This window comes from Rhinolophus hipposideros (assembly GCF_964194185.1).
Source record: "Rhinolophus hipposideros genome assembly, chromosome: 5".
Lineage (NCBI taxonomy): Eukaryota > Metazoa > Chordata > Mammalia > Chiroptera > Rhinolophidae > Rhinolophus > Rhinolophus hipposideros.
Window position 1 is genome coordinate 85328573 of NC_138051.1, and position 27358 is coordinate 85355930.

Here is a 27358-nt window from a genome sequence, read left to right on the forward strand (position 1 = left end):
AATTTTTAAAAAAGACTTTAGTATTTTATGGTAGCTTTTTTTTCTGTACATGTGAAATAACATTACCACCAGTTCTTTAAGTCAACCAATACCTTGCAGAGCAACGATCTGACTTAAGAACATCTTGGATGATTTAACTATTCGATGTTAAAACTCAATTATGTGACCTGTTATCTCCTTCAGGTTATATATTACATATAAACATATATATCAGGGGTGTCAAAAAATGTATTACAAGTGGACACTTTGGTCAACGTTGCTCAGGCAGTAGTTCGCTGTAATCAGAAGAATCTGGACACTGATGGCAACCACTTTGAGCACCTCTTGTAACTGGAGAAGTCAAATGGACTTGTATTCATCTTTCGTTATCGGCATTTATTATTACAATTTTAATAGTTTTTTTTTTCCTTTCTTAAAATGTGTAAACATTTTTTGGCACTATATATATTACATATGTATATATACATATATATATATATATATATGTATATATACACATATATATATATACCCACATATATATGTATGTATAATATATATAATATATTATGTATATACACACACATATGTATCTTTGTGCATATATGTATATGTATATATACACAATAATTTTCTTGATATTGTCCCAGTACATTTATAAATGAATCTAAAAATTAGCTCTGTTATAAACGAATTTTACTAAAAATAGAAATACATATTAGCTCATAGACACCTGACAAAGAGGTCAACATTTAGACAATGGTTTTGACTGTAGTTTGAATCAGTAAAATTCATTCTCATCCATACTCAAGCAGCCACTTCTCACAACATCTATGCCTATTTGTACTTACTCTAGTTATTGAGCTAGTGCTATATCCTAGGTACTTAGAATGATTTCCATGCATTGTCATGAAACTTTACCACATTATCTTCATTGAGTATAATTTATCTAAGTTATCACATAAGCTAATTGCATCTCTGAGACTAAATACTCAAGTCTCTTTTAGCTAATAGGTGGCAGACCAGGAAATCTAACACCAAGCCTATGGACCTCACACTGGCTACACTGTCTCTTTTGTGGGCATCCAGAAATGAATATAATGGAAGGTCTTTTGCTGAATGGATTGATGGGTGTACAAAGCATCAAGTGTATTTAGTGTATTTACCATGTCATTCCTGCTTTTACCATCTGTTAGTGTTGTTTTAGGTTTTATGTGTTATTTGGTATGATTTGGTAGGGAGTCTGGGAATGCTCAAAACTGTTGCCATTTGAGTTGCTGGTAATTGCTTCTTTGCTTTATGCCATTTCAGCTTCCAAAGATTTCATAGGAACGCTCTACTTTCAGAAAGCTGGGAAACCTAGAATTAAAAGTTTGTATGGGGAATATATAGAGCAATCCACTCCATCTTCATCATCCCAGAAACATTTTGCTGAGGGACCATCAGTCAGTTTACTATTACAAAACCAAAGGTTTTGGCAAAACCAAAGGTTTCGTCTTTTAAGGAATTGGTCAAACTTTTTGAAGAGGTTTAGGAGAATGCGATTTGCCGAGGTGTCGTCTAAATAGATTTTTTTAAAAATAATAATATAGGGAGGTTAAAGAAAATGAGAGCAAATTTAAGACATAGATGATTGATGAATGATGTTTAAGAGTTTTACAAAGAAAGTGTGTGTGTGTGTGTGTGTGTGTGTGTGTGTGTGTGTGTGTTATCAGCAAGCAACAGTGGACAAGTGGAAGATGCTGGGAGGAAAAACAAAACAAACAAACAAACGAAAAACAAGGAAATGCCCTGCAAGTTCTGAGGACATATAATTTTGAATCTAGATCTATACTAAGTTAAAAATGCAATAAAGGGTGATGCCAAAGCAAAAGTTTTCAGACATGCAAAACATAGTTTTAGATTTAACAAATATGTTTTGAGTAACTAATATGTATCAAGAATTCTGTAGGCACTGAAGCTAGAGTGAATAAGACAGGCAAGGTTCCAGCTTAATGAATCCTGCCTTATAGAGACAGGAGACAGGAAAAGACAAAGACAAAAACAAAAACAGGAAACAGAAATGAATAAAAGAGAAACCAACCCCTCATGTCTCTATTGATGAAAAAATCAATCGCACAGGCCTTGACTCAAATCATGTCTGCTCTTAACATCCTGATTCCATTTATCTAATACCAGATAAGTCAAAATGTCTCTGACAGGTTTACAATATGCATGGTAATATTCTCTCTCTCTCTCTCTCTCTCTCTCTCCTTCCCTCCCTCCCTCCTTTGTTTCTTTTTCATGTTCAATTTCTCTGAATCTGTGATACTTAAAGCACTGTGAAGTCTCTCTTACATTAGTCTCTCATTTTGTATCCCATTAAACAGCTGCTTTAGACTCTTTGCTATGTTCTCTTCTGAATGAGTCCTGGAGTAACAACTGACTTTGTAACTAAACCATTTTATGTTATCATTTCTCCCCCAAAATTTAACTTTGTTGCTGTAACTATGTATTTTTTTAATTCATTATTTCATCTTTAACATAATTTGTGGTCTATTATTATTATTATTTTGTAAAAGTTAATTTCGTTTTCTAACTCCTCACAGTAATTGTCTCTTGTCTTGGGGTCTGTTTGCTATTTTGAACAATGTCTGCCTTTCTGCTTGCTCCCTGCTGGGATTAATAATTGTTACATGGCAGATGAATCCTGGCATGCCTAAGCAATGCTTTGAACTTTCCACAAGCCCAATTAGCAAACAACAGTAGAGCAGGGGATGCTTCTCAAGCAAACCTCAGAGCCACCCTCCATGAGTTTACAAATTTGCAGCTACTCACTGTAAGGATGTTTTTTCATAACTATAAATCATTTGTGTCTGTGGAAAGTTTAATCACGATATATTATCCTTAAACCTCTGAACATAGATGAGGCCAGTGCTTATTAAGGAGCATTTACCTAACTCAGTAAATATTTGTCAAAGATTAGTTGGTGGAATTCTTAATATCCCAAGCAAAGACATGTTTGATTCATGGAAGATGGAAATAGCAGAGGGCTGAAAGTTACCAAAAGTTTTTGCAATGAGTATCCTAATAGAAAGAAACTTACTAAATGAAGACAACAACCATGAAAAGTGATCAGATCTATTTTTCTCTTTCTGCATCACATTGCTATCAATGTGTAGGAAGTTCTACTTCAAAAACAACAATCCTGCACAATGTATCCTTCTCAGATTGTCCTTAGGATTTTACAGGTTTGACTGAGTTTATGGGAGTATTTTATTTCTCTATGACAAGGTATACTGGTCACTCTTTTTATGCTTTATCTGACAGTTATACATTGTAGCATAGTGTAAAATCAGAGGCAGGGAAATAAAGAAACCCAAATGGGCATCCTGAGCATGCCATTGACAGTTGGACATTTAACCATTAGACAAATTACTGGAATACATCAGCTGCAGGTCCCCAATATAGGAGTAATAGTTTCTGCCTTGCAGAGCCTTTATGGGGATTGAAGAAAATGTGGGTAAAGCTCAATGACACTATTATGTAGTCAATAACTAGCAGTTTATTATTGGAGACTTGTTATTAGAAAACAGAGGTCCAAAGAAAAGGGAGGGAATTTATTAAGATTGTGGATCATTGCTCTTTTATTTGACAGTATTAGGACTCTCAAAGAGTTAAAGAATTTAAGAACTGTGTATTGCTATAACTCGGAAAGAAATACAGTGTTTCACTGTGTCCTACAAAACTTGCTGTTCTTAACTTGGGACTAACTGTTCAAATTTTCAAAAGATGGACAACTCTAATAGTAATTATTGATATTTGGCAATTCTCTATTAAAAAGATATAGACATAGTTTCAATGCAATTCCAGTCAAATAACTTTGTGGATATTGGTGAACTGATTCTAAAGTTTATATAAAAAGGAAAAAGACCAAGAATAGGCAATACAACATTGAAGGAGAAGAATAAAGATGAAAGACCATTGCTATCTGACTTCAAAACTTACTATAGGGCTACAATAATCAAGCCAGTGTGACTGTAGTGAAAAAAAAAAAAGTAAATAACTAGCTCAATGAAAAAAATAGCGAGCCAAGACATAGACCAACCCAAATGTAGTCAAGTGATCTTTGAGAAAAGAGCAAAGGCAATACAATGGAGCAAAGATTGTATCTTCAACAAATGGTGCTGGAACAACTGGCTACCACGTGCAAAAACTGAACCTAGACATAGAAAGTTACACCCTTTACAAAAGTTAATCCAAAGTGGATCATAGACCTAAATGTAAAACACAAATCTATAAAACTTCTAGAAGATAACATAAGAGAAGACCTAGATGGCCTCGAGTATGGTCATGACCTTTAGATACAATCCAAAAGGCATGATCCAAGAAAATAATAATTGATAAGCTGGACTTCACTCAAATTAAAAACTTCTGTTCAGTGGAAGTCAATGTCAAAGGCATGAGAAGATAAACCAGATTGGGAGAAAATATTTGCAAAAGACACACCTGATAAAGGATTGTTACCCAAAGTATACAAGAACTCTTATAACTCAACAATAAGGAAACAGTCCAATTAAAAAATGGGCCAAAGGCTTTAATAGACACCTCACCAAAGAAAGTATGGAAAAAATCATATGAAAAGATTCCCCACATCACATGCCATCAGCAAAATGCAAATTAAAACAATAATGAGATACCACTACAGACCTATTCAAATCACCAAAAGCTAGATCACTGACAATAACAAATGCTGACAAGGATATGGAGCAACGGGAATGCTTATTCATCATTGGTGGGAATGCAAAATGGTAGTCACTGTGGAGGAATGTTTGGCAGTTACTTACAAATCTCAACATTATCTTATCATTCAATCCAATAATTGTGCTCCCTGGCATTTACCCAAAGGGATAGAAAACTTAATATCTACACAAAAACCTGCACACAGCAGTTTATAGTAGCTTTATTCATAACTACCAAAATTTGGAAGCAACCAAGATGCCTTTCAATAAGTGAACAGATAAAATCAACTGTGGTACATCTCAACAATGGAGAATTATTCAGAACTAAAAATAAGTGAGCTATTAGACCATGAAAAGACACAGCAGAGCCTTAACTGTATATTACTAAGTGAAAGAAACTGGTTTTCTGACTCAGCCTGGTGCTGAGAGCTTATTTGACCTTGGAAAGGGTATACATTTCCTTATTTATAAATAGGAAAAGGCTTTCCTTGGCTATCTCAGACTTTGTTATTAGCATTGATAGAAATGTTGGATCTTTTAATTTTTTTATAAACTATTGAGCATTATCCAAAGATAAGACATTTATTTTTTATTAGCTGTCCCTGAGTGCAACAAAGAGGCCTAAGTATGCAACAAACATGGACAAGTAAAAGGAAAGAGAGAATTGGAAGAAGGGTGGGGAGTGGGATGTTGAGTGGTTGGGTGGGTGAGTGGAGCTGTGGATAAGGGAGGAGAAAGGCGAATAGAAATACATCAATGCCACATCAGAAACTTTGATTTCCTTTCTCTAAATATTTATAACTTTATATTAACACTTTAGTGAGAATAGGGCCAGTATGTAGAAATCAAATCCCTGGGGATGTACCTTTGACATAGTGTCCTATTATCTTCGATTAGCACTTCTTAATTGTTCACCACAGCCACACTTTAAGTGCTCACTGTGTCTCTTTCATTATAATTAACCCCAGACTTTTAAAAAGGTAAAGTGTTGGAAGGAAAGTTAAATACTAGAAAACTTTCTAAGGTTAACTGACAATTACAGAGGATATTCTTAGAAAAAAATTGTTTTTTTTTTTTTTAAAAAGCAGTCCATTTCTCATTTATGGAGCTCTCTGAACATAGATCAGGCAGGTCAAGAACTGTTGACCTAAATTCAGGATGTTCTCTGAAGATAGAAACAATGGCAGCTACCCTGCAGAGAAGAAACCAAGAGAGATGTCACATTTCAAAAGAGAGAATGAGTTGTGTTTTTCCACTCAGTTGATTGCTAGAACTTTGTCTGTGGCTATTTGGAAGAGAGAAACTTCTACCGAATATATATTGAGTATGGTTTGCTAATGATCCACCTTTAGAATGCCTTAAATGACTGGTCACTGGTTTTTCATTCTGAAAAAAATGAATATTTTCAGAATTTTCATGTTTTTAAATAACTTGCATCAATCACTGTTAATGTGTTGTTATGTTTCTTTCTGGAAATGGTCTCTGAATATATGTGGGAACAAGCAGTCCACACTCATTGTGACTTTTCTTTTTCCTCTATTGAAAATACAGTCACTATGAATCTCATTCTACAAACTCAGATTTTTATGAAATGTTGCTTTATTTGTTAACCTTTCCACCTATTTCTTATTTAGAACATCCATTCTGCCTGGTTGCAGAAACACAATCTCTGTAAACTTAGAGACTGTGCACTATTTCTCCTGAAATGGCATCTCAGGAAAGCAGGAAGTGTTCATCCTGAGATAGGGGGAGGGAGTAGGCATTGGCCATTCTTCGTTCTGTGTACTCTACAATGCTACATACCATGTGAGACTTATCATCGCCACAGGTCACTGCTCAGCCATCTTCATTGCTGTTTACAAGGCCTTTCTGACTCTGGCTCTATGTATCTCCCAAGGGCACAGAAAGCCTTTTTCTGACTCGCCATGCTATTTGGGTGCAGCTCCTGATCACTAATGCTGCTGCCTAAGGTACTTTTTCTCTTCTGTGCTACACTTGAACTCATCAGAAGTTATTCCACTGATACTTGGACCATGCTGGGGCTTGCAGAGCTTTGCCCACGTGTATCACTCAACCATTCTTTCTCCTTCACCTTAGTCACTCCAGGTGAGCATATGTGGTGATAGAGAGGCCACGACTTCAATGCTTTTTTTTGTTTGTTCTTGTTTTACTTGGGAACTGAGATTAAGATCTTGTCTCTTCTTGGTTAACCTGTTTTTTGGGGGTTTTGTTGATCCATAACTTATGCGTAGTGGATTAGAGGAATGAGAGTCTTGCTAACTCAACACAATTTGTATCTCTTGTTAGTTTCATTGCTCTTGGGAAGGAGACCATAGGTCTTGCCATTTTAATTGACTTCTTAGTTTCTTGTGTTCTCCTGTCCCTGGAATCATAAAGGCAGAATGTCTTACAACTTAAAACTTGGGAAAGCAAGGGAAATATGAAATTAGGGGCACAAAAAGGGGTGCCACATGCGTAAAATAACAAAATGATATGTGGCCACAACTATATGTTGGAAAGCTTTTCATAGATACACTATTTTAAAGTAGCTGATAATACCATATTATATGTGTACCATATTATATACCATATTACATGCATTTAATACTTTGTCTATTGAAAGACATTTAGGTATTTTCATTTATTTTTATTGTTATCAATGATGTTATAAGGAAAGTTTTATATAATCATCTTTTCCATATGTAAATATATCATTCTAGTTAAATCCCTAGAAATAGAATTCCTTACATTTTAAAAGTCATTGAATAAATACCCTCCAAAAAGTTTGCATTAATTTAAAATCCCATTGACGAAGTGTCACCCAATGTTATTTTTCAATGCATATTTCATAGTACTGAAACTGTTAATGTTTTCTGAAGTTTACATCACAATTTTGATTTTATAAAATGCATGAAATTTAATTTATAGGATAATTTGGATATATGTCTTCAATTACTTCAGATATAAATGACTGTAAAAGTAATCATATTGTGCTTGCATTTCACAATGAATCTCCTTACACAGTTTCTGTTTTAGTGTTATACAAACTAAAATCACAGGTGATTTACTTCTCCTTATAGATATCCATGTAGACAGGATTGCTTGAACAATGAGTTTCTTAGAGTTCTCTTTGTGACAATCTTTACTAATTCAAATGAAGTTGAAAGCTTGAGGACACTTCTTAGCAGGACACCTGAGGAGGTGTGGAGAGTGACACAGCACCGAATTTAAAGTCATCCATTAACTTCACCTCCCATTACTGAACATAGTCTATTGATAACTGTAAGTCACAGAGAAGTAGCTGCTGGAGTATTCCATTTTATTTTAGAAGAGTAAGGACTGTTAGAAAACTTTTATGTTTGTTAAGGATTTGTTTTTAATACCTGTACAGAGAGAACAAGAGAGATCCCAACACCTAATTAAGTAGGAGTAGACTGTTAACACAGATCATGTATCAAGCAAGGACAGTCAAAATGCCTTCCAGTACTGAATGATTATCTTATTCAGGATGGGGCCTGGGGAGAAAATGAAACTCTCCTAAGAATTTATAATTGTATTAGGTTGGTGCAAAAGTAATTGCAGTTTTTGCAATTATTTTTAACCTTTCAAGGCAATTACTTTTGCACCAACCTAATACTTCTCCTGGGGTTGAAATATGAACTTAAACTGCCAGGTGGTCTGGGAACCCCCAAGCAGAAACCTTACATGTAAAAATAAACATAAATGGTCCCTGGTCAAGGACAAACCTAGAGTGCTCATTAGAAACAGAAATAGAATCAGTATAAAGGTTTATATCCTCAGTTATTGATACACAGATAAAGCCCCACTTGAAGATAAACTGAGTCTGAATTCAACTGACAAGTGATGTAGTGATGCAACCTGAGTGGGGGTCAGAAGCTGTAATAAATAGTGGGGAGAACTCAAATAACAGAACTATACCAGGGAGACTGCAAAATAAGCATATTTCAGAGACTGGCGTTCTGGAAGGAACACTGTAAACTGTTAGCAAAGAACAAAACATTGTCAAAATTAATCCAGTGGAATTTTTAGACTCAGATAAAATTTCTATAAACAAAATATTAATATTTTCTAATGTTAAAATAATTACATAATTTGAATTATTATTATTATTTTTTTTAATTTAACTGAAGAAGAGATTAGTGTCCTGGAAGAGCATACTGAGAACATTCTACAGAATGCAGCCTAGGAGATAAAGAGATGAAAAGTGTTTAAAAAAAATTCAGAGACCTGAATGATTAGGTCTCCTGTGGATTCAGAGTTCCTTTATTATGAGTAACAAAAGCAAAGTTCAGAAAGCATGCAGGAGAGGTATAACTGAAATGATAATTCATGAGAAATTTCTAGTCTTGATAAAGATTATCCTTAGGCCCCAAGACTATAATTAATTTCCAGCAAGATAAATACATGCCTAATGCATATTTAGTATGTTAGTTATTTATTGCTATGTAATCAATTATCCCATATTATCCCAAAACTTAGTGGCTTAATATAACAACATTTATTTTCACACACTTTCTGTGAGTCTGGAATTACGGGCTGGTCTTGATAAAGGTCTTTCAAAAGCTTGCAGCCATAATGCCAATCAAAGTCAAAGACAACTAAAGGCTTATTGGGGCTGGATCCACTTCCAGTATGGCTGGTTTACATGACCTCTCCCAGGAATGCTTGTGAATCCCCATGAAATGAGGACTGACTTACCCCAGAACAAGTGATCCAATAGGGATAAAGAGAGAGACAGGAGCTGCTTACTTGTTAATCATTCCAATCTCAGAAGTCACGTAGCATCAATTCTATGATATTCTAGTTGATAGAATTCAGACAGAAAGTCTGTTCCACATTCAAGAGTGTCAAAAAATTGGCAGACGTGTTTTAAAAACACCACATTTAGGTGTGTGTTGAAATAACACTACAAATCACCAAAGTAAACCAAAGAACCAAATACCAAGATAAGTTCATAAAGTATCCACAAGTATATATAAAAAATAGTTACCACACTTAAAAGAAATAATAAAATTTGGAAGACAATGATCTTCACAGGGTTAAGAAAACATAACTGCCAATATAAAATTCTAAAACCACATAAACTATGATTAAAAGAGAGAGTAAATAATACAAAAGTTTCAAACAGAAAATGAACTGAAATAGCTTACCATCAAGAGGCAATTCTTGAAAGCAATAAAGAAGTACCTTGGGAAGAAGGAAATTGAAGTTAGGAAAGATTGCGAATACAGAAGAAAAAAGTAAATATCTGGTTATACTTGAATACTTACAGTGTTCAAAACTAATCATGGTTAATAATTTGCTATATGTCAAACTAAAGGAAAATAAAATACAAAAAAGAGACAGAAGAAAGGAGGAAATGTTCAAAGTTAAGGCATTCTAAGATCCTGGCATTGTTGGGGATAGCTAATAATTTTTATTTTTGGTATTAACTCAATGAAGTAGTTCAAAAAGAATATAGACATGGAAAGTGGTGAAGAAAGAAAAAGGGAATAACATACATAATATTTGCAAGAGAGAGAAGTGTAAACAAAAGCATGTCTAAATACTGTAAATAGCAAACACAAAATAAATGGAAGAAACAAATATTAACATATAATTATCACAATTAATACAAGTTAAGTAAACCTGCAAATTAAAAAATAAATCAGAGACAATGTATGTTTATAATTGTCACAACTAAAATAAAGGAACAGAAAGATAGGCAACAAAATAAGTCAAGAAATGGACTAAGTATATATTAAACAACGGAAAGCTGGACAAGTGATAATAATGTCAGAAAGAAATAAACTTTAACACAAAATTTTTATTTGCCAATGATGATTGCTATGTGATTGTAAGAGTTTCAATCCATCAGGCAGCTATCAGATCCTAAACTTGTATTACCTAGTTAAATAATCTCCAATAAAAAGCTAAAATATTTTTCAAAATTACCAAAAAAAATTGACAAATTGTCAAACAGTAAAGGATTGTATCACCTTCATTAATCAATAGATAAAAATTAGTAAAGTTAGAGAATATTTGAATAAGATAGTTAAGAAGCTCAACTTTAAACGTGTTGACTCAAGTACTGAACGATTACAGAATATTTTATTGAACCATACATTGGAAAGTTTGTAAATATTGACCAAGTATCATATCATATAGGAATTCCCCCAAAATATCAAAGAAATGATATTTTGTATCTTCTGCACCTGATTCAACTCAGTATGAAATCAATAATAAAGCTAATATATAATTAACAAGAAAAAAAAAACTTTCAAAATTATCTTGTTATACAGAAATTGAGACATATTTTAAAGTTCGGTTATATAATGCATTCTTGTTTTAAAATAAAGTTAGAAAACTAAAAAATGAAACACAATAGAAACAGACCATGCGTATATAAAAACTGGAAATATGACAAACAAGACATTTTAAAATCACTAGGAAAAAAAAGCCTATTCAACATGGTGATAAGACAACTGTTTATCCATATGACAAATAAACAAAGAAACAGCCAAAAAAGATTCTTTTGTTATAATAAATGAAAATAATTTCCAGATGAATTAATGACATAAATCTCAAATGGAAATTTTATACTTTTAATGGAAAACAAGAAATTATCTTCACGGACTTATGATAGGCGTAGAATTCTTACACAAAAGGAACAAAGAAAAAAATGAATGCAAGTTAATAAATATTACTATATCAGCATTAAAAACATCAGTATGAAAAATGTTAATATAAGCAAAGGGAAGAAAGATGTAGACAGGGAAAAGAAATTGTCAACTTGTATAAACAAAAATGCATTATTTTTACAACGTATTAATGACTCCTACAAATCAGTAAGAAAAGGGAAACAAAAATACAGAATAGCAAAAAAGACATTATACATGAAAGGAAATTCAAACGCTAACAAACACACATATGCACATTTTAATATCATTAATACTCAGAACAGTGCATATTAAAACAGAAAAATAATGTTAGTTTCACCCTATAGGATTATCGAAAATCCAACACACATACATGAGAAACCGCATACGAAAACATTCTTTTTAATATTGTTTATGCCAAAAAAATTGAAAAAAATATAGTAGAATGGACAAGGAAACTGGTTTTTAATGTATGATGACTGGTATTGATGACTGGATTGATCAATTTGGAGCAGTAATGCACAAAATATAGAGATGCAAAGTTCTAAATGCCACTAGACAGTAAAATGTGTTAAGTTGTGAGATGTACACATGCTTCATTCAAGTTTTATAGAATATTAAGATTTATACAAGGTCACTTGATAAATCTGTATTTATGTGTGGATATATGCCCTCTACTTATGTAGGCTACTTAATATGAAATATTACAATTTGATACCTTCTCTGGAGTCATTTAGCTTTTTATTAGAATTGTAGCTTTTTAAATTCTGTAGTAGTCATCCTTTTCTGTGTTGAATTATAGTTGTTTTCACTGGTGTTGTATTTCTGACAATTGTGTCCTCCAACTCAATAAAGGGTTGACCTCAGATTTTCCCTTATTCTCCAAAGCACCTTGGACACAGGAAATACTTTAAAAAATGTTTGTTGAATAAAATACTTATGATGTCCTTGGATTGTTTACAAGTGAAAGCCTGTTTGTAGTGGTATGAGGAATGCTTTATTCTAATGTAGATGATTGAGAAAACCCAACCAAATACCCCATCAATATTCCAAGTACTATGGAGATAGTAAGAATGGTAGCGGACCAATTTCCATTTGTAGCAGAGCCGTAAATGGCTGTTTTGCTTTTCTGCTATTCATCTTACTTATCAGACAGAATTACTGTAGAATTTGGAACACTCTCTGCACTTTTCTGTTATTAAAAACATTTCATAGGATTTCCCCTGAAATGTAGCCTTTAGGAATCATCATTAGGATGATTGTCATAATCATCTTTGCCTTCCTAATATGCCCTAACCTTTTTCTCAACCAACTGCACATTTTATTTATGGCTCACACAATTTTCACTGGAGAAAATTTGATCATTTAAAATAGCTTTATGTAATGGAGTTCTGAATGAGTGTCAAAATATTGAAGTATTCTGAAGATTCTGAAGTAGTGGAAGATAGTTTGGTAAATCTATCTAATGTATTATCAACTATTCTTATTCTCCTTCCAATAACACAAAGACAATTGAATTATTTTTTAACTTTTGTCTTAATTAGTTTTAATTAACTAATTATAAAATAACTATATTTACTAGACAATGAAGTCAGAAGACTTCAGGAAAATAGACATAATTTATGGCATATCCAATTATCCTTTGCCCAAACTGCCAAAATGTGAGTTATAGTCCTCTCCGCATAACATCCATGTGCTCTTCATTTAGCATAGATAATCTCTTGTATTTCCTCACATGGCCTATGGTGATATGGTCCAATCGTGAAGAATTCCCTTCATTTTTTTTTTTTTTATTATTCTTTCTTCTCCTTCATTTTTAAAAACACAAATTTTGGTTGTGACATTCGTCAAACAAAATATGCATTTTTGTGTTGAGAAAAAAAGTGTCTAAGTATTGAGTTACTGTATCCATGTCTTCTCCATTGTTTTTAATACATTTTGAAAAATAATTGAATGGAGCACCATAATCACTGGTTTTTAAAATGACACTTAATACTCAAAAACATTCAAAGATTTAGTCTAGATGTTACATTATCCTTGTGCCTAAACCTTTGCTGGTAAACAGTTTTGCTGTTTCACAGAAATTTAAACTCAATATCTCACCAAACAATTTTGAGAAGCCTAACACCAACATCATTTTGCCATTCATTAGTAAGAAAAATAGTACTTTTCTTATAATTTTTAAGTCTCCTGTGTCATTTATCCAATGTCATGCCACTGTACTACATGTCTAAATCATCATGGACTTCATCGTTCTATTTCAAAATCATCTGTTCATAATATTCTCTGTAGTTTTGAATTTCATTCCTCAGATTAAGCTCTTTGACAGCAAGATCCATGTTATATTTTTATCTGTGTCCTCAGCAGCTAGAACATTAAAGATGTATGTATAAAGTCCTGAGAAAATATGTTACTTCTCTATAAAATTTATTTTGTAATTCTCCAGTAATTAAACTGTTTTTTTTAATGTAGCAAGATTTGTCTCTGTAAAATGAACATACCTTCAATATTTCCCAGTCCTGTCATTCTCTTCTTTTTAATATTAGAAATCATTTAATTAAAAATTTTCCAAGAGAACTTAATTACAAGTGGGAGATTACAAATAGGGCCTGAACTTTCAGAAAATCATGCGTCAATGACACCAGAAAAGGGCAACATTTTCTCTGTTTCAGTTCATGTATAGAGGCAGAGAGTCCTGTTTTCTCCTTCAATAAAAGAAAATGAAACAAAAATGATAAATCCCAGGCACTCTGATTTTTAACTGCATATAACAGAACCACTAATATTATAAAATATTTCTTAAACACCTGGTGTGGGAAGTTTCAATTGTATCTACGTGAATCAGAGAAAAACTTTCTGTTAACATGGGAATAGACTCTTCAAAATAAGTGAAAAAAAATCTTACTCATGTATTTTTCTCCCTGTACTAATAGTAGGCATTTTGATTGCAAGAATATTGAATAATGGATTTCTATAAAAGTATATACACACAATAGCACTGATACAATTGGTCTTTGAAAATTAAGAATTTCACTCTATTCCCCATTAGAATGGAAACCTGAATGCAATAATAATGGAGGTCATGAAACTGAATTATAGAATAGGAACACAGATAGTAAACCTTTCTTTATATATTTATTTTAGATGAAATTAATCTTTGTCACTCAGAGCGAGATGGAGTACAATTGTGTGTTGGCCCTTCATTGATCTATTCCCCTGTAGAAAAACTTTGAAAATACAACTGACGTATGAGATATTTGGAACACTGGATTTCATCACTTAGACATTTATTTTATTTCATGCAATAGATACTGACTGCAACATTAAATTAAATTGCTTTTATAACATATTTAGGTATAACATCTAGAATAATTTCAAGATATTTGTTGTAGATGTACTTTTTTGGTATGTAATCCTTTTCACCCCAGCTTCACCTACACTTCTCTCTCGTGCAGTAATTCCTTTTTTTTTTTTTTAACACTGTGTCCACTCTAGTCCTAAAATATAATTACCTTTTTTACTCCCACATATTTTAATCATCACTTGCTCATTTAAGGCAGATAGATCAATAATGCATTATCCAAGAGGAAACAGAAGTGGTCAATATCCAGTTGACAACAAAAAAAATCTAAAGCAAAAAATCCTTCCCAGAATATGCTTAGCTGTTTTATGCCACTCTATACTCTTATTATAACATTATTATTATGAGCAGAAACTCCACAGTCAGACCCTTTCGGATTGAATCCAAAGATGGCAATTAATGGGTTCATGGCATTGGGTAATTTACTTATCTATACTTCAGTTTTCTCATCTCAAAAATGAAGAGAATAATAGCAACTATGTAATTATGTTGTTTGAGTATTAAATCAGTTAATACATATTAACCATTTAGAATAGTCGCTGTTGCATTGTAAGCTCCCAGTAATTCTTTTTTTTTTTTAATTCAAGTTTATTGGGGTGACAATGGTTAGTAACATTACATAGGCTTCAGGTGTATAATTCTGTAATATGTCAGCTATATGTCACATGGAAGGAGAACGGACCCAGTCATTCTTAGTGGTTAGTGAAAGTGGTTAGTCATTCTTAGTGAAAGCCTGCCTTGCTTTCAGTGGGCCCTGATTCGTACACTCTCTGTTCTACCATGCACATTGTCAGCATTTTAGCAGCTCAAGATCTGGGATCATTTTTTTTTAAATGTTTATATTTTCAACACCCAGTATTAGTCCTGTAACAGCCACTTAGGAAATAACGTGTTTCTGATGCAACCAAATGTCGTGTACCAACCGACAGTCAGCTATTCACTCATCCTGCTGAGAAGATAGAGCAGCTTCCTCCTTGGTGCCCACCCTCTTTGTCACCAGCATCGCTTATACTACTTAGTACTTTATCATTGATATGTCTGGCTGTGTAGCCACTATCTATTGCTATGTAACAGATTTTATAAAATTAGGAGCTTACACCAACACAAACTGATTGGTTTTCACTGTTCCATTTCTGCAGGTCAGGAGTCCAGGTACGGTTAGCCGAGTGCTTTGTTCAAGATCTCACCACGTTGAAATCAAGGCATTAACTGTGTCTCCATTCTGGCCTTCGGAAACTTTGACCGGTGAGAATAATTAGTATTTCCACTGAAGAGTGTGTATTATGAGCTCATTCATACGAATCTGCATCTAGAAAAAGCCACTTGAGTGAAAATCAATTTACTAGAAGGTTATAGGCTGTACCATGATTTTTGCTTTTGAGTCTTTATCAGAAAAATTAAGGAGGGGCAGCTATCAGGCTGCCTGTCTTATATATATATATATATATATATATATATATATATATATATATATATATACATATATATATATATATATGTGAATTATGAATATTTAGAGAGAGCTATACTCCTCATCTTCTTATCCACCTTTACTTATTTGAAAATTTTGCTTCCTGTAAACTCAACACTACATGACTCATAAGTACATCGAAGTTTCTTGAAAGCTCTGTTAAATTACTTTATTTCTTAGGCCTTCCCATGGAACCTTAGAAAATGTGGTTTAGAATAGATTTGTAAGTAAGATTGGAAGCTTAAAGCATTCATCTTTAGTTATCTCAATAATGCATATATGAGGTTAATCCCATTTTCAAGTGATTCCTGAAAACGATTACTTAATCAATATTTTTGAACTGCTGTTTTGTATTTTGTATTTTTCAAACAGAAAAATACAAGTTGAGGCATATGGTAACTCAGACACTTCTGAGTAGTAATATAGCTTGTTGTATTAGGACTTTTTATTTTTCTTCCTAGAATTTCTCATGACTAAGGCAGTTGTTCTAAACACTAGTTGCATATCCAATCACTTTATTATTATTTTTAAGCAATGCCTATGCCCAGTCTTCACATTATGCCAATTACATAAGAAATTCTAGAGATAGGGCCAATTATCACCACTCTTTCTAAAGTTTCACAGAGGCTTCTTATTTGAAGACAGAGTTTATAATTATTGGATTAAAAAGCATGGTTCTGACATGAGCACACACAATATTAAAAATCTTATGTGATTATTATGTTAATCAATATGTCAATGTTCAGGTAAGACTTTCATCAATGCTGTCTGTAACATTTAATAAAACATATTAACTCAGTAAATCCAGGAAGACATTGGGAGAAAAAGACAAGTTGTGTTTTTCATTTTGTTTTGTTTTTGTTTTTTCACCATAAGAGTGAGACAAGTTAAGAAGAGAGTTGGGGCTCAGATGCCTGAATAAAGAGAACCCTTTCTCAATTTTGTCCAAAGACAGTGACTCACTGTAAATGAAACCCAATGTAAAACTATAAGAATCCACAAAAAACTACATGCAGACCAATCAATACATCTGGTTCAGTGATCTTCACACCAGGACACACACACTTCTAAAAGTACACAGAGACTTTCCATGCAGACACTTTTTAGAAAATAATTTCCCAGATCTTCAGCTTTCACTAAATATGTCTTCCAGAAAATGACATTGGGCCTGTGCCACTTTTCCTTCCTTACCTCCTCTCTCATTTTAGAAGAGGCAGTCAACCTCTCACACATGCTGAATCATGCTTTCAGTGTGTTATCCTGATGGGTAAAATAGGGTGTCTTTAAAAAAAAAAAAAAAGAGAGAGAGAATCACTATTCAGGAATGCAGTGCTTCCTGAGAGTCCCTGAAAGTAAGGCAAGGAAAGATTCTGTAAGAAATGGTAACTGGTATCTATCTATCTCTTAGATTTATATTTTTGAAATGAGATAAGTGTCATAGAATTTGTGTTAACTCATTTATTTGAATTGGAACAAAAACCTCGTCGGCCATATTTCTTACAAGGTCTGAGCTGACATGGCTTGACAATGAGGTCTGACTTACTGTTGGAATTATATGACAGCAGACATTCTCCATAAACTGAATTAACTAAGTCAGCCCCTTCAAATTTTAATGAAGATATATTTAAATTATATACACATATGTAATTCATGAGAAATTATATACATTGACAGTAACATTATAAAAATTATTCAAATACCCTCCAAAATATATATTAAGGAACACATAGTTTCATACAAAACAATGTTTTAAGACCACTGGTCTAGTTCATGCTCCTTTGGGGGACTGAATAAGATGAAATTTGGGGGTATTGATGAAATGTATAAACAAAACTGGATGAGATGGATTTTTGTTCAAAATGAAAGAGATTTGTTGAGCTTTGAGCTGGCTGGAGAATGTCTGTGTTGCTCACCTATCTGGACAGGGCAGGAAAAATTAACAAAATGCTTATCAATCAACATAGCCTACCTGCTCTACTTAGTTTCTTCTTCAAGGAAAGAAATAGCAGAGCTCATTTTCCTTAGCAACTGCCTTTAAGAACAGGCTTGTGTGACAGCAAGAAAGTCAGTCTGTCCTGAGAGCTTCCTTGGTCTTTTGCTGCCTCTGTGGATAGCAAGCCAACCTAAGGGGGCTATGATCACCTGGAGAAGCTGTCCAAGTCCATCCATCAGGGTGAGCAACATTTACCACCCGTGGCATCATCTCCAAAATCAGAGTTCGACACTGAATGTCTCTATGTATCTTGGGGTCTACCAGAGGAATGTGCCCGTGTGTTAGACCCAAGGGCAGCTTTTTCTGTTCCAACTTCATCCATGCTATTTAACTGATGGAACAATTATCAGTACAGGTTTCTCAAAGTGTCGCTCACCTGGCCTGTGATCTGCCTCCCATATCTGAGTTCATTAACCTACTCAGATTAGTAGATGCTGTGTCCGATAGGCTTAAACAGGTTAATAGGACCTATGTCTCTTATGTTTTTGTCCCCTGCCCCCCTTCTAATGCAGAACCCCAACCTCTTGCTACATCTTATCTTTATTCTTTTCCAAAAATTCCTGTCGCTCTTCAGGTTGTCTCTAGATTGTGGTTAAAACATCTGGCTGCTAACCTACTGTGTGAGTGGAATCGGGGGCATTACTGCTACTTCTGCTAGATATCTCTTGTACCCACTGGACACCACACATTTGCTGAACATGGCTGTTCTTTCTGCTCTGGAAATGGCAGCCATGCCTGGCAAAGGTTGGGCAGCAGTACTGCCCTGTTCAAGCGGTAATCTTTGGGCTCCCACTGGATACTCTCCTCCACTGAGGTCGGCTGGCCACTTATGAGGTCGGCTGGCTACTTATGAACCAAACATCTCAAGCGCCAGTGCTGGGAGTTTGCTTAGAAGCTGGGGCAACTTTCTTTTCCCTGCTTGTTAACATTATTAGAACTATTCTTAGCTTTGCGCACGATTTTAGAGAAATAATACTTCACTTTTATTTACTGTCTTCCGCTTTTAATAGGTGGGCCAGGATATACATTGGAACAATAAATATGAAGCTTTATTCAGAGTCATCCCTGCTCTCCATAAGAATGAGTTATCCTGCTGTAGCTGGCTCAGTCCTTGCAAGTTGGCTAACAGGTAAGACTTGGCTGCTGGAAGACTGATAGGCACTTACTCCTGCATCTCAGTGACATACACAAATTGAGTATGACATTCCTAATGGATCTAGAATAGCTGATGGCATATAGTACAGGCTCAACAAAATTTGATTTCCTTCCTTCATCACTTCGCTTTGGTACTACAGATTCAAAAACATTTTTAGGAAAAAACTTTAGAAAGGAAGTGAACACACAAACACATTATTTCTAACAGCAAACATCAAATACAAAGTAAATACACAACCTCAGCTGAATAGTTAATTTTGACAAGCCATCACATAATTTTATCTTTTAAAATGATGTATACTCACTTTTTAATGATTGAAAAATACATAGGCTATATCTGTAAGTAATAAAGCAGGACACTGAATTATAAATATGTTATGATGTCAAATGCATGTATAAAAAAAGCCTGAGTGGGAACATGTTTCAATTATTAACATGTTTGTTTTCCACTGGGTAACGAGACCTTGCATGGCTGCTGTTATCTCCTTTGCACTTGAGAATATGTTCCAAACATTTCAGAAAGAAAGGTGCATTATTTTTATATTGGAGAATGAATAATTTGATTAGTCATCCTTTTTAAAAGCTACCCATTTTCTGGTGCTCTCCAGAGGAGGGATTTTCCTGATGATAAGTTCTTATGAAGTCTTTCTCTGATATATTCAACTTTCTGCCAGCTCTCTCCTGCTGCCTGCCCCTCAGCTATCTTTAGGACAAGTACAGTGGATTTATCATTTGAAAAATTCTCATTCCCCTAGCCCATGCTTGATTTGGGAGAGGGACAAGCTTCTTTTCAGGCTCCTCGAAACTTTTGCTTTAGTTAGCTAATAAGCTATTTTTCGTAAGCACTTGTTATTCTTTTTTTCATGATTAGAGGTTTTCTTGATTCCTACATATCTCATTATTATTTCTAAACAAATTGCCATAACTGAGGTAAAATATTTTCAATCAGGGCTTGTTTGATTTAACCTTTCCTTTTTTTACAATAATTCTAATTCAAGGGCATTTGAACTATCCACTGATTATACCCACTTGTGGAAGGGGGCTTCTTCTTATTTTGAAAGGCAGCTCTTGAATCTAAAAAATTCTGTCTTTTCCTCAATAAATAATTGATAACTATAGTTGGAGCAATACATGTTTCACTGATCTTGGTCAAATAGTACAATTAAACTCGGCTGCCAAATATGATCAATGAAAGCCTGCCTGCCCAAGGTATAATCACAGACTCATTGACAGTTTACATGGTTCTCTAATTCCATCCTAACCTCCCAAGTACGTATACAAGTCTCTTTCTCATTCTCTTTTATCCTTCCTTTTAAATCCATCCATTTATAATAAGTCTTGAATCATTATGAGTTTATCTGTGAAGCTCTCAGTGTCTGAGACTTAGAAATAAACTCATTTCTTGCTAAGAAAACCATACTACATAACAATGACTTTAAGTTAATAACACAGATTTTGTAGCTGAAGTTCAACAATGTTTAAACAAATGCACTAACTAAAATTACAAATGGAATCAATTTGTAAATAATGCTCTATCACCAAGGGTTATTTTCTTATCAGAATGATAAAAAATATGTCAGATCAGCTGTGTCCACATAATACAATGTTTCAATCAAATGATAACATGCATTTGTGCTGTGTGTTAGAGGTTTTCAGTAGTGCCAGGAATGCAGAAAGAGCCTAAGTGCTCTTTTTGGGGTTTTTGAAAGTCAAGATACTTGTCTACATGGGGGATTTGCCTGTGGTCTATAATGTGGAAGTTTTATGTGGCTGTCTGGGGAGAAAGGGCAGGAGTGGAGGACAGTATGGATATTGTTCTTTAGCCTAAGTATAAGAAATAGATCTGAATTCCTCACAGGAAGGAAAAAAAAAGCTTCTGGAATAAATGTTAGGTGTCTGTTCGCTAGAATCCACTTAAGACTCAGAGAATAAGCAGTATTGCTTTGAGATAGAGGTGAATGATACAACACATCGCTTGCTGGAGAAGGTGACTGTGCATTTATACATGAGATACAGCATTACAGTGAAAATGGAAAACAGCCCTGTAGCATCATAGCAACTTTGGCAATACTGGAAATTGACCCTCTACAGAAGACAGTGTTCCCCTGAAGAGCAGGGGCAGCGTACTGTACCAGCCGGAGAGATGACATGAGCCAATGTCATGGGCCAAAACATGTGTAAGATAAACCCAGGCTTCTCAGAAATGCCTGGTGAGGCTTCATCTTCATGAATATTTGAAAGCCTGTGGTATCAGACATAAAGACCTCATTCTTATCACAGATTCCTGAGGCTGATGGACATTGATTTTGCACAAATATCTAGTAAAATCTTGATTTGTTCAGTCTTCATAGTCTTATAATGAATGCAGTGTCATTCTGATGTTAACACAAATGAATTACATCTCAGAGAGATCAATAAATTGCCTATTCTCACCCAGCCAGCAGAGGGTCGGTAGGGATGAGTGTGAAAGCCAGTCCTTTAATTGTAGGTCTCAAATATTTTTACTGCACATATTGAATCTTGACTTAAATGCTTTATCTGTTTGAAAGACAATTCAAATTCTGGGATTATCTCTAGGATTAATTCAGGTCTATTCTTTTTTTTTTTGCATGAATAAGCTCTTCGTTTTCTGTGAAAGGAATAGCAATCGTGGTTATCATGCATTCTCAAGGTCAAACAAAGCAACCCATTTAATGCAGGGAGGGGAGAGATTGCATGTGCCTTTTAGCTCAGACATAAGACACTGGACATTGCTCCTGTTTTTCCCTGTGTTTCATGAGCCAGATGGCGGAGCAACTCTGGATCGTCATGGCACCTCCGATTTTCAGGACCTGGTTCCCTGCCAAATCCTATGATACAGATTCTCTAGGGAACCACTAAAACCAAATCTGTCACTTATAGGAATTTATTCCACAAATATAGGAATTCCACATATTTTTTTAAAAATGTATAATTATATGAAGCTGAGACAGGGCCAGACATCACTTCGCATTCTGAGGTAATCTAAATTTTGTCTTTCCATTTCAAATTGACTGGTTGGGAATAGACAAATTATAATTCTTTTTAAAGACTTTTATTTCTCAGTTTCATCGACACCTGACCAATTTATTAAAGATAGCAATCACCATCGATTTCTGGGACATTTGAGGAAATAGTTAAGTGTTTTCATTAAAAATTCTATATCTAGGAAGTAACAGTACCTTACATTTACCAAATGTTTATTGAGGATCTCTCATGGGAAAACATTTCTCCTTATTCAAAGAATAAAACAATAATAGGTATGCAATTTTAGAATGTGCCAAGCTAGATATGTAATAGATGTTGTTTATGTTTAGAAATCCATGAATTATAGTTGGCTGAAGAGACTATTTATAGGTTCCTAGTGGAACATCACTACCAGAATTTGGAGAATTCTACGTGAATATAAAGAACCACACGGGGATTTGGTGTCATTCAGATTATTTTCTGTATGGGGCAATTGTGAAATCTGTATCTCACTGGAAAGGGATTGATTATTATAGTCATCGGCGGATTTAATCTCAGTAATCACAGTGGAAGTACAGCTCAAGAACATTCTCAAAAGGTGGCACTAAAATAAATTTCCTTGTTTCTCCTATGCTGGATATTGGAGTATGATGGGATTCTAAAGGAAAACAAGTACTGTAGAACACAAACACACTTCAGAGGGAAGGCATCCATGGATAATCAGCATAGATCAAAAACTGAGAGGACTCTTAAGGTAATTCTCCGAAAAAGAAAAGAAAAATCTCCAGTTGCTCTTTGGAAAACTCTAGCAGTTGGACAACTTGGCATTGCCTCAGGGCTGCCACCTATTGGTAGGGTTTCTTCCTTAATTATGTTCCCTTTTCTGTGACTCCAGGAAGATAGTTGATGCTTCAGCAGTTTCAGTAATTCCCAAAACTCTCCTTAGTACAAAGTCAAAGAAACCACAGGGCAGGTAACGCATTACACAGTTCTTTAGGATAAAACATCAAAGTGTCCTCATCCACCTGAGGTGTTGCGGTTCTGTCACCATGTTGCTGGTGTGACATAAACTTTCTGAATTTGGATGAGTGTAGAAAAACCCTTTAAAAAACCTTCAACTATAATTACTAAAGTGCTCACAGATCCAAGATAAATTAATGTCCCTGGAAATGAGAACAATGCTGATGACTTGAAATGTATTTTTGCTATTACTATAAAAATGTGAGGTTTTCTTATATGCACTTTCCTAGTTTCTAAAATAATGAGTGATGACTGAAAGCACTGAAAAACCCTAAATGAAAAATAAAAGTCTGTAATCTCATCATCTAGACGAAAATAGTTATAACATTTTCTAGCTTGTCCTCGGTCTTTTTCCTGTTGTACTTCCATGTAGATGTGCGTCAATGTGTAATGGCTATGCACACACACACACACACACACACACACACACACACACACACACGGTGCCAAAAAATGTATACACATTTAAGAAAGGAAAAAACTGTATTAAAATTGTAATACTCAATATTTACCAATAACAAAAGATGAATACAAATCATGTGTATTATATATATATATGTATATATAAACTATTCTGACAAATACTGTGCATATATATCTATTTTTCTTATTTACATAAGAAAGACCACATTAATGAATACCAGTTGATCACATGATTTTTAATGGATGCTTAGTACACACACACACACACACACACACACAAAGAATCTTATATTATTGTGCCTTAGAAATTTCCAAAGATCTCCCAAATATGGTAAGCCATATTAAGCATCTTTCCCTTTGTGATACTGAAATTCTTTATATAGATCTATATATGAATCTGACAGCAGGTCAAGCAGAGATCAGTGATGTTGAATTATAGTAGGAGTGCCCCAAGAATAGTTTCGTTATTGATTTGCTTCTTCTATCAGTGTACAGTATGGATTGATTACTTACTGATCTCCTTCACTAGACTATAAGTTCTTAGACAATAAGGACTATGTTTTCCAACTCACCATCATATCAGAAGCATCCCTCACCAAAAATGGCACATTGCACTACTCAAAACTCATTATTGATTAAATAAGAACATAGAATAAATTTTCTGAGACAGTAAGAAATACGGCAAGACAATCTTTCAATGGTAAAATTACATGTATTGAGATCTTCTATTTTTCAGACACTATACTGTCTAAAACACATTACTGTATTTAACCCAATTCATTGACATCCTACAGTTCATTTTATAGATGAAGAAACATAATCAAGCAAGTTACATAATTTGCCCAAATTTACAGAAACACTAAGTGGCAGATGCGATGCAGCATGTAGTTATTTATTTCAAAGTCCATGTTCTAAATGACCACCCTGTACCAGTAGTTTGCAAATGCATTTGTATACCTATTCCAAATTGATTCAAAGTGCCTCAAAAGATCAAAATTGATACTGCTCACAAAATGTTTCTATATGTAAATAATTTTCACAAACAACTAATTAAATAAAGCTAGACACAATTTTCTCTTGGGGAATCCTGAGGGCATTTTCCATACTACTGTGCAGAGTAAAACATCCTCCCTCCTCTTTTGGCACCTACCCTCCAGGTTCCCTAGCTTCCTCCTTTTCAAGACCTATTCTAATGGCCTCATTACATATCTTACTGACTTTACATCCTTTAGGAGGTATGCTCGTGCTTCTGCAAGGCTGAGGATTGAAAAGAAATGAAACGCTATCTTTCTTTGTCTTCGCTGCATTTTTTTTTCTCTCTCTCCTTACATAATCTTAAAACTTCTTTCACCAGAGCATAAGGGTGTATGATTTAAGACTCTAACTCCAGCTCTGACCATACATGAGGTCTGCCTACAATTCCACTGAGGGTCTCTACAGTTTTCATTTAGCATTAACATATTAAGTTGATCAAATTTACATACTATAAAGCCTACAGCCAAATGGGTGGAATTAGCAGAACAAGCACTTGCACTGATTGTATCTTAAATCAACATATTTTGGGGTTGTTTATTTGCATATAGCTTAGAGAGAGAACATCAATACCTCTAGAGAAACTAGTCTGCATGGAAATTTCCCACCATGCAGTGTAAGAACCATACGTTTTCAGGAAATCGTAACTTGCCCCCATAGAAGGTTGCTCCTGTACTCTCTGAGTGATTTAAGGTCCACCTTCATGGATCCTCTGGATTTTTCTCTGACAAGAGCCTTTGTCGACAAGATTCAATCAGCAGTACTGTCTTTGGAGTCTTTGTGGTGAAGAAGACTCTCATATACACAAGGTGAGCAGTGGACCTAGACAAGGCAATTCCTAGACAATTGCAGGCACATACTTCGAGATTAAAATTCTATGGCTTTTAATCCTTACTCTTATCCCCCACAAATGTGTGTGTGTGTGTCAAGTTTGGTCAAGATATGTTAGATCATTTTATATTTTGAATAAAACGTATGTTGAATAATCCTTTAGAATATGTTATTTGAACAAGTTGCCGGTGATTGATTTCCACATATTACAGCAAAGCCAGGACTGAATGCAACATAGTCCCTTGTTGGTTCCTAGATGTCTATAATTTGACCTTCAGATGTCTACTAGCTCCTTCTGGGACTGAAGTAACCCCTTTGTGGAGGGCTCTTGTATTGTAAATGGGCTGGGTATTGGGGGGGGGATGATCTCCACCTCCCCTCGAGGGAAGGCTTCAGATTGGTGATTCACACCAGCCCCTCTAGACAAGTAGGTAAAACTTCTGTTGCTGGGATTTGAGTTTGCGTCTTTCCACAGACTAGCAAGATGGAGACCCCTTCTAAGATGGGTTTGAAGCCCTGCCCTTATACTTCCAAAGCCTCAAGGAGAAGTGTTATTACATGTGTTTTCTATATCTCCTGCACTAGACTATGGTGTCTTTGCCACTTCCTTTTCTAGCACCTAATACAGTGCCTGACCTGAAGCATGCACTATTTTGAGACAGACTGTGAGCGTCCCATTTGCATCTCTTCATATCTTCCCTGGAGGTACTGTGAATGCTATAGATGATGCTTCAGTATTGGAGAGCTCTAAATATCTAAAAATATGTTAGAATACTCTCTAGCTAAACTTTCTGAATATAAGTTATTATTAAAATAATGCCATGCTTCTCTTTTCTTTTATTGTCAACTATGTCATAAGTTATTGTTTACTTGGTGTACCTTGTTCTTTGAAATACATTGTAAACTTTTTATGGGCAGGGTTAGCAATTTATACTGTTTTCTTCTGTTATTTCCTAGTGCCATGTTAAATCCATATCAGGATTTTATTTGGTAATTTACTGTTTGACCAGGTATAATGGAATATCTTTCATTTTTTCATAAACATAAATATCACAATTATCTTTTTTTTTAAATAAAAAGATTGTTTTAGATTTGTTGTTAACAAAGGAAAAGTGCTTTAGTACGGATATCTGTCTTAAGTTTCCAAAATATCAGTCTATTTCACTGAAGCAAAATAGCCATAGACAAAAGGTGATTTTTTTTTACACTAAAATTTGCCAAATTATTTATTGCAGAAAAAATATTGCTGTCTTCATTTTTATGGGAAAAAAAGTCTCATTAGTGACAATATTATTTTGTAGTTACCTAGAAATCTATCTATGAATACTGAAATGTGAAGGCTTTAATATTCTTCTAATTTGCTTTCCTAATTATGGTAAATATCATTAGCTGTGATTTCACATACTCAGACCTTTAAGATAATTATATGTGAGCTAGTCTCATCTTTATTTTCGCATTACTTATTAGGGATAAATGTAGTGAGCAAACATAAACAGGGATAGATGTAATTTTATAGACTGTATTTATATTATGAAAGAACAAGTGTTTTAAGGGTCTTACAGTTTTCAGTTACACTTTACTTATGCAGAGGACAAGTACTATCCACAAAAGAACCAGGAACCTGGATTAAAGCAAAAATGGACTCTGAGCAGCCAAAATAGAAGTCACATAATTTCACACTCACGATTCACCCTTTAAGACAATCATAGTCAATCGATTCACACAATT

General features: G+C 34.4%; 1 protein-coding gene across 1 annotated transcript in view; it reads right to left on the minus strand.

Annotated features, from left to right (window-relative positions):
* Positions 1 to 27358, minus strand: part of LOC308497808 (uncharacterized protein) — a 301285-nt gene that overhangs the window by 85237 nt on the left and 188690 nt on the right. The window contains exon 3 of the mRNA XM_081048914.1: positions 9872 to 9908. The gene's annotated coding sequence lies outside the window, so the exon portion shown is untranslated. The remainder of the gene's footprint in view (positions 1 to 9871; positions 9909 to 27358) is intronic.